The sequence below is a fragment of the Dioscorea cayenensis genome, chromosome 11 (genome assembly GCF_009730915.1).
Source record: "Dioscorea cayenensis subsp. rotundata cultivar TDr96_F1 chromosome 11, TDr96_F1_v2_PseudoChromosome.rev07_lg8_w22 25.fasta, whole genome shotgun sequence".
NCBI lineage: Eukaryota > Viridiplantae > Streptophyta > Magnoliopsida > Dioscoreales > Dioscoreaceae > Dioscorea > Dioscorea cayenensis.
The window spans coordinates 8,146,613-8,156,485 of record NC_052481.1 but is presented as its reverse complement, the minus strand read 5'-3'; the positions used below and the strand labels follow the sequence as shown (position 1 = coordinate 8,156,485).

The 9,873-nt window shown below is 36.8% G+C and overlaps 1 non-coding gene across 1 annotated transcript; it reads right to left on the bottom strand.

Moving 5' to 3' along the window:
- Nucleotides 1–8,058: 8,058 nt before the first annotated feature.
- On the bottom strand, nt 8,059–8,165 carry LOC120272874. The gene has a single exon (XR_005540407.1). It is a non-coding gene; the product is annotated as a small nucleolar RNA R71 (small nucleolar RNA).
- Nucleotides 8,166–9,873: the final 1,708 nt, after the last annotated feature.

Genomic DNA, 9,873 nt, shown 5'->3' with positions numbered 1-9,873 from the left:
CCCAAGCTTATCTTCCATCTTCTAGAACATTTCATCCATTTGTTGACATGTTCTATGCACTTAGATGAATGACCACCACATGTTACGGGACAATAACCTGAACGGCCGTAATATGAAGTAGGTGTAGGACCCAATCCAAGCCCTCTTATTCGGCCATGTCACTCTTTTCCAATCACTTGAGTCAAAATTTATGTTTCAACCATTCCCTCATCCCAATCGATTGATTCATATTCAGATAGTTTTTCATTTGCCTTTCTGTACATTTATGTAGATGGCTTTTAACAAGTGTCATTTACTGAAGAAATCAATATAAGGCAAAATAATGGGCAAAGACTTAGTACCATAATCTCTTCTGCCTCTTTATTCAAATACGAGCAATCTTTTTTAGTTTGGGTTGCTTTGAAAAACTCAAAACATCCTATTTTTTTCACTTCTAAGCTCCTAAATCAAGAAAATATAGATTACTAATGGTTACTAGCAAAGTGTACTCTTTGGAAAAAAAAATCATACGTAGCCAAATATTGAATCTAGGAAGACTTGAGAGTTTCTTACCATTTCCTTTTCTTTTCTCATGAAACTTTTTGAACCAGAAGTGTGTGTGTACTTTTGTTGCTTTCTTGAGGAAACCCAAACTCTTTCTGATTCATGCATAACAACATGAACATTAAATTAAATATGTAAGATACCATTATTATTACATTTAAAATAAATAATATATATATTATTTGAACCTCCCCTTTGTTCAAGTACCAAAAATCAACTAACTCTCTTCCCAATGCCTGGTAATAGTCAATTCTGGATGCTTCTCTTTATTTGCTTGCAGTCCATCGTCTCTTTTGAAATATTTTCTCTTCAAATCATATTTGTTGTCCCTCCATTTCTTTCCCAAATACTTAAGCACATAGTCTTTTGGGATTTCAATAACAAATCGTGTCTATTTGAAAACCAAAAATAATTTCAACAAAATATTATGACCTTAATAAGATTGTTTTGTAAATAAAGAACATGTTATGCACAACACAAATTTAAGCACGAAAGTATACCTTGATGAAGTTTAATAGTTCATCCTTCAATGTTTTTGGCACTTTGTGCCAACTCTCATATTGAAGACCAATCTTCTAGCTAGATCGAGCGATTATACCTAGGAACGAAGAGAACAATTGTTCATCAGGCCCAATTGGTTGTCCAAGCTGGTTTGCACTGGCCAACACTTTTTCCTTTGGGCGCAGTGCCCACAACTCCTTCAAAGTTGTTCATCATGTTCCTTTACTGCAGCCCTCATTGTCCATTGCAACAATTCATATAGCCATTTGTCAATACAAAATGGTTTAATCCATTACATAAAAAGTTGTATTTGGAAATCAATTGCACAAAATACCTGTTTTTACATTAATCGCTCGACTGGTATTTTCAACTATGGTACCATGGTCTTTGTTTTCATCATCTCCATTATGGTTTGAATCAGTATCTAATGAAAAAGTTGAGGTGCGAGGTTGAGCATCAAGCATTTGAGAAGTTGAAATCTCAACTTTATTATTTGTAGGAGCATTGTGATTAGTATTTGTTTCAGATCGGATTATTTTCATATCCTTCAATTTTGATCATGGCATCTTGATGTTGTCTACATCACATCATAATGATTGGTATACAACAAACAAGAATAAATTATAAAAAATAAATGTTCAAGTTAACCAATTGGTATAACTGGAATCCATGCCAGATCAGCAACTTATTCTTCACTTCTTCTAGTGTAGTAACAACTGGGGCAATGAATTTGGCTAAAAAGGGTAAAAAAAAGGAAGCATATTTCTGTATGATTAAAATAATACTTATCAGTCTTTGATGCATGTAAATGTTTGGATAAGATTCAGATGATTTTATATAACTGACAACTCCTCTATTAAAATTAAAGTTTAGCTTAGTTCATGGAAGCTAGACTAATGGCTTACTCAATATAATATAGCTAGTCTATATATGCAAACAAAACTAATATTTATTAAAGATATTTTGGTTCGTTTCAGTTTGGTATGAATGTATATATGTTAACATGCATGCATGTATATTTGATTTGATCAAGTTGATGAATATATTTCGTTTATGTAAATTAATCAAGTGAAATACATGGTAATAGTTGAAGACAAGAAGAATTTGTGGTTCATCTTTTATGTTCAAAAACAAAAAAGGTCACCATTTATAAGCAATGATCAAAGGAAAGAAAGCAAAGGTAGGTCAATTAAACAACACTTTAGCAGTCAAACTACGACCATATCTTCATTAATTCATGATGAACAACATCAAGTGGGTCAAAACCTCCAACTGTTGGTTCCTTGTTCATTCCTTCCAGGCTGCTTCTGAATTATATATATATATACATATATGATATCTGAAACTAAAAAGATCTCATCCAAGTAAAGCTGTAGAAAGGAGTTCGACAGTTTCCAATTAAACTGGGAAGTATGTTATCCTTCATGAGTTGGATCTTGAAGACGATAGATAATATTTGGCATCTCATACTACTTTCTCAAAGCATCAACGTAATTTCAAGGCAAGTTGGTATATTTTTGGCTATCAGTAGTTCCATTCTATGAGAGGAATATATCTCTTTCAATAATTAATACAATCACTCACCTTTTGTGGTCATCAGTGACTAATTTCTCATTTATTTCATTTCCTCCAACTAGCTGAACTGATGGAGTTAAATGTGCAATGACTATAGAGAAATCCATGACACCATTAATATTCCTCAAATTACCATAGCATATGTCTTATCTGATGCTATACAATATCCTCAGATTATTTTTAACTCTGGTGGGAATGTCATGAGCTTAAAAAATCTCTAATTGTCTGGAAGGATATACTACATGTTAAGCTCTAGATTGCTATATGATCTCCAACTTTGCACCTTCATTTATTGGACGATCGTTCTGTTTGTTCCTGTGATTGCAATGAGTGCCAAGAACAAGGTAATCCACTTATGCAGCATCTAGTTATTATAGATCTGATTTCTTCAAAAACAATTGTAATTAGATGAAGGATAGGAGTTCCTTGTTTTCAAACAAGTTACTTGACACATTCTACAAGAATTTTAGTTTTAGTTCAATCTTCATTCATTTTGGTTTAAACTTCACGACAATTTTCTGATATTTGAATCTGTAAATGGTGTACATTCTGAGCAAGTTCTATCTATTCTACATTGATTTGTGCAGTTATAGTAGGATGAACAGATGACACGCAGTCCATTAAATTGCATATTACAATTCAATCATATATTAACACCAGAAAAATTCTTCTGCTATTTGTATCTTTAATGAAAATTCCTGTTTGTATTGAAAGTAAGACAACATGACAGATAGCACTCACTAACAATTGACAATGAGACTCTAGTCTCAATCTCAAATTTAGCACATCAATATTTCAGTCATAATAAAGAACAAAAAAAACTTTATTTCTAAGTTGATCTTTAGTTGTTGATCTGCTTGAATCTGAGAACCTACCATGAAAAGGAAAAAGATTGGCTACTCTACAGCAAGATTCTGAACATGATCATTAAGACACAAGAACCAAATGAAGAATAGAAAAAAGACAATAATTCCAAGACACAAAGGGAAGTATGAAGTAGAAAGTCAATCCAAAAACATTAATAAATTCGCATAGCAACAAAACAATACAGTACTCAACTGGAAATGTTTATAACAGAGTACTAGTTGGTCTCTTTCAGATAACCATGAATGATGAAATCATCAAATACTTTATCATAAATAAATGACATAAACAAAATCCTAATCGGACTCAAACTACTAAATTTATTGGAATATGATATTTGAATCTGTAAATGGTGTATATTTTGCGCAAGTTCTATCTATTCTACATTGATTTGTGCAGTTAATTTATTCTTGTATATAAGTGCTATTCTTGTTAAATAAAGAATTCCTATAGTTTCCTGGCTAGATCATAGATAGGAGACATAGTCGAAGTGTGACCAAATATAGGCACAATCATAATCAGCATATGAGATGAGAGGAAAATTAGAGAGGGAAAATGAGGCCATCTGTATGTACAATTAGTTCATGCCACACAAGCACATTTCATGTCCCAAAAAAAAAAACATCCTATATAGTTTTGCATCACATTAGATGAGGGGAGATAAATAGCGAGAGAAAATGAGGCCAAATATGGATATGATTTATTTAATTTAGGTTTCATGAGCAGCTATTTACATAAAAGATATTTCCTTATGGTAGTAGATTATCCCAAAATTGTTTCTAATAATGTGATATAAGTCTCTTAGATAGCGCACTACCATTTTCCCCCTAATACCATCTATTAATATACAAAATTCAAGCTCTTCGAATACTATATTTGCAAGTCATTTACCACTGGTGATTAGTCTACTTAGCATCAATAACTTGTTTCAGACCATTTTCCTTAGTAGTGCTTCAATCAATTGCTATTTTTGACAAACTTCCTTTGGTTTATGGTACTATTTACTTTATTAATTGATCCACATGCTTATTTAAGTTGAAATTGTTCTATCTAGTTTTTCAGCTGGATATATAACTTAATATGATCTTCGGCATAGACCTCTGAGAGTAGCTCACCTATCTCCTAGTAAAAGTCCTAAAATAATCATGAAAGCCAAGCATTTTGGGATCATTATCAAGCTTACATTAGTATGAAAACAAATAAATTAGGAAAAAAAAATCTCTTCACTTTGTTCCCAATCTCTCCAACTCACATTGGGACCCCCTCACAGTCTCACAACAAAGACTCCACATTCTTTATTGTTTTCTCATTCCAAGTTCATAGCCATGAGCCATGACTCATGACCAGTCCATATAATAATGAAGACAAAATGATAAATAAATAAATCAATCAATATTTAATTACTGATATTAACAAACAGTTCAACATTATAAACTAGCAGATCAAGAGAGAAAATGAGAAGAAAACTACACATTCACAACCCTTTAATATGAGTGGTTATCAGCTGAAATCCATAAGACACTCTAGGTCCTCAAATTTGAATCTTTGAGGACAAAAAAAATATACCCAACTATAATTGCTTTAGCTTTTTTTTATGTCATCCAACTTTCTTTCCATTTTCAATTTATACCTTGTGCAACCATCACTTTACACTATTGTGACTGTTCCATGACACAAACAAGATAAGTTTGGGACAAACCGCATATAACCTTGCATCAGATTTGGCTTACAACAACACTTATCAAAACATGAACATAATCTAAGTGGAAAAATAGATGAAATTGCTACTAAGATGACTATTATGAATGTTTATATCATACATAATCATACAAACTAGAAAGTGCAACAGCTAGTAAATACTCATATGAAGAGAAAGCAAAGTGGGAAGCACAGGAATCATGTATGTGTGTTGTTATATTAAACCAGTTTTAGACGAATTACATATTTCACAAAGAACTGAGATGAAAGGTGAGGTCTCTTCAACTTGACCACAACACAAAAAAGATGGAATGCAAATTTAAGGTTTCGAAAAGAATTACCAGAAAGCAAAATGGATTTGCAACTTGATAAGTGCTTGTGTGATAAGAATGTAAAGTATTCTTTCCTTATGATGAGCATTACTTTTATCAGGTTTTAGCGCTAATATGTGTGCATTTATGTTACTTTCATGCGTTTAGGGTTGTGAAGCCGAATGTTAAAGATAGAAGCCAATGTAGGTTGTGAATGCACTATTTGGAGGAAATCTTGAGAAGGTTCAAATGCGAAATCATAAGTCGGGTTCAAGATGCAAGAATGTGTGCCAACCTCCTTGTATTCAAGTTAGCACAATGATTTGGAGGGGCACAAAGGCAGTCACATTCGAGTATCTCGGCTTGTGCATTGATAGCAAGATATTCACCAACGAAGCCATTTATTGAAGAAGCAAGGCGATCTATGATGTAAATGTATGCCCGTTTACGTTACGTCAATGAAAACATAGATTCGGGAGTATTTCAGGTCGCTAGTGTAGCAGGTTCTATTCACAGCCGCCCAAAAAAGTGAAGTTCAGAGAATCCACACGGGCATGTGGACATTATCCACGATCATGTGGAATTTCCAAAGGCCCGTGAGGAGAATCCACATGGGCGTGTGGATGCCCGATTCCATCCCTATTTAATTCCGATTTCAGATTCTTTTATCCATCTTTTCCCCAACTTTCAAGAGGGCGGCAGCTAAGGTTTGGAGAGGTATTGGCAAGGGATTTGCAGAGGTTCTACGGCTTCGACATCGCGCTCCATTTGGAAGAAGGTTAGTGGGAGAGCTTTTGTCAATATCGATCCGGTGAGGTGTATCCTAGGCCGGACAAAAGGACCTTTGGAAGATTCGAGGCTTCTCCACAAGACCATCATCATGACTATCGAGGGTGTTTTCTATGAATTACTTGCTTTTACATTCGATTTTATTGTTGATTGTAACTAGCTCCATGGAGAGCTAAACCCCTAGTGGGTACATGAATTTGTGAACTCTAGGATGTATTTGTTTCATTAAACCTTTTATTACACTTTCATTAATTGGTGCTTTAATTGAGTTCCAATCTTGAATGTTTGATTGAAGGAATACAACCTTAGAGTGACACTAGGGTTGAGAGTTCTTATTGGTAACCCTTGTGAGTGAATGACACACCACGAGAGTTAGACAAAGCTAGATTGAAGAGGGTTGAGAGGGTGAGTCGAGAGGTAGCGGAGCGTCCCCTTTCCCCTCCGGTGTCAATTATCCTACCTCCATTTTCTTGAGTTCTTTGCGGTCATAGTAGAATGAATGGGCTAAGGAATGACCCCTTCTGCTTTGGCTTAGTTGCAGAGGCAATGAAGTAAAACGTTGAAGTGATTTTAGTACCTAGGGCTTAACTGTGACTAGGGACCTCTCACTTGGACCAAAGGGTTAGGTCTATATCTAGGAAGAGGGTTTATCACTTGGAATCCCTAGAACTCCATGCGATTCTATCCAAGTGTGAGGTGTTGAGATTGTTCGATTTCTCCTCCTGGACATGGTATAGAGTTAGTAATGGTTGACCTTAGATTTGAGACCTTGTATTGATGGATTTCCACGACTCATTAATGCATTAATTATGAAGCATAATAGTTGGTTCTGCACTTGAAACGATTGTCCTAGGTGGAACAATATCCGAGTGCCCCATTTATATCGATTGCCTTATCTCTCAATTTTATTGTGCCTCTCGTTCTTATTTCTTTTATCTCTTTTTATATAAATCTCATTCATCATACCATCGATTTATTCTCATCATAGTTAGATAGCAATCGTCATGTTTCTATTCACTATTCCCTGTGGATACGATACCCACTCACCTGGGATTTATTACTTCGATACCCGTACACTTGCGATTTACACGCATATTAAGACATGTCAACTTTTTGGCGCCATTGCCAGGGGAGTAGGCATTTAGAGATACTTTGTACTTTGTTTTCTTAGCTATTCATTCATTCATTCTATTTCACATCTTATTTTTCTATCATCGTTTTGATTTGTTTCCTTTCTTTTGGTGCAGCTAAAGGTTATGACCAAAGCAAATCCTTCAACATTGATTGAAGGAGATTTGAAACTTGAACATACACTCAGAAGAAGGGAAAAAGAACTTGTTTAAGAATTGTCTAATCAAGCTGAAATAGAAGTTGAAGGGTCAGATAATATGGCAGAACAGAATGAGCAACAGAGGACACTTTCTGATTATGCTAGACCTTTAATTTTGGGTACACAATCGAGTATTGTGCGACCCCCGATCATAGCTTCGAACTTTGAGCTGAAACAGGCATTCATCCAAATGATTCAGCAGTCACCGCAGTTCAATGGTTTGGCCAATAAGGACCCAAACAACCACATAGAGAATTTTTGGAAGTTTCTGATATGTTGAAGAATAATGGTGTATTGGATGATGCTATTAGATTGAGGGCTTTCCCATTCTCTCTGAAGGGAAGAGTCAAGTAGTGGCTTCAATCCTTGCCCAAAGCCTCCATCACGACTTCGAATGAGATGGTCGACTTTTTTCTTGCTAGGTACTTTCCTCCGGGGAAGTCGGCCAAGCTTCACAATGAGATATCGTCGTTGGTACAGATGAAGTTGGAATCATTGTTTAAGACATGGGAGCGCTTCAAGGATATATTGCGGAGGTGCCCACAGCACGGATTTACCGAATAGATGATTATCCAAACCTTCTACAATGGGTTGAATCCGAGAATAAGGCACTTGCTAGATGTTGCCGCAGGAAGTACAATGGGGAGTAAAACCCCAGAAGAAACCCGACAGTTAGTGGAAGATATAGCCATGAATAGTTATCAATGGAATGCGCGGGAAAGGAAAAAGGTGGCCGGGCTCCATGAAATAGATGTGGTAACCTCTTTGGCTACCCAAGTGGAATCATTGAGCAAGAAGTTAGACCTTCTAACTTCTAATAGGATGGTGGGCGTGACTACTTGCACCGAGTGCGATGGAGGGCATGCTCCATCCGATTGCCCGATCTCTATTGGTGATGCATCTTCAGTAGGGAAAGTCAACTTTGTGGGTAATGCAATGAGGAACCAAGGGAATCCATATAGCAACACCTACAATCCAAGTTGGAAGAATCATCCTAATTTTTCGTGGAGCAACCAAGGACCACAAAAGGCAATGGCACCGCCGGGTTTCCAACAACTACAAGGCCCGAACATGGAGAACCGATTATCAGGCTTGGAGACCCGAATGACCGATTTAGAGAAAGCCTTGACTAGATTTGTGCAATCGTCGGGTACAAGGTTTCGATCAGTCGAGGCGATACTTCGCAACCACACCACTTTCTTGCACAATCTTGAGAATCAAGTGGGGCAAATTATGAAGTCTCTATGAGAAACAACAAGGATAGGCTTCCGAGAGCATGTGAAGACGATCACTTTCAGAAGTGGCCGTGAGGTTGAGGGTAGGCTTCCGAGCGAGAAGCCCAATGTAGATGCAATCGAGGTCATAGTGGTTGAGAATGGAGCGAGCAAAGAGAAGAAGATGGTGGCCCCATCTTTCAAGCCAAGAATCCCTTATCCCTCTAGATTGAAGAATGACTAAGCAGATAAACAGTACAAGAAGTTTCTGAGTTTGTTCAAGCAACTCCACATCAATATTCCCTTTGTTGAGGCATTGTCCCAAATGCCTAAATATGCAAAATTCTTAAAGGACTTGCAAAAGACATGCGACATTGGAAACTTGATTCTAGATACGTCTTTCTCGACGGTCTTGCAAAAGAATATGCCGAACAAGAAGAAAGACCCTGGAAGCTTCATCATTCCGTGCAACATTGGTAACTTGGGTGAAGAAATGGTATTGGCGGACTCAGGGGCCAGTATCAACGGCATGTCATATTCCTTCTATGAGAAGCTAGGCTTGGGAGAGCCTAGGCCCACTCAGATGACATTGCAATTGGCAGACCAAACAGTGAGACATCCGAGGGGGATTATTGAAGAGTGCTTATCAAAGTTGACAAGTATATATTTCCTGTAGATTTTATGGTGTTGGACGTCGATGAGGGTGCGGATGTTCCTTTGATACTTGGAGGCCATTCTTGCGTACTTCCAAGGCATTGATTGACATGGACGGTGGGGAGTTGACACTGAAGGTTGGAGATGATAAGCTCACATACAGCCTCGCCGAAGACATGCGACATTCTCTTGACTTTGATGATACTCTTTACTTTCTTGACACTACTGATGAGATTGTTGATGAATACATGCAAGAAATGTTTAATCCAGACCCATACGATGGTTTGTTTGACCAAGATGGGGACAATAAAGAAGTAATGATGCTTGGTCTGAAGGAACAAGTACCATCTAACCTGGGATCATCAAGAAGGTGCTCTGGAAGATGAAGAGGGCG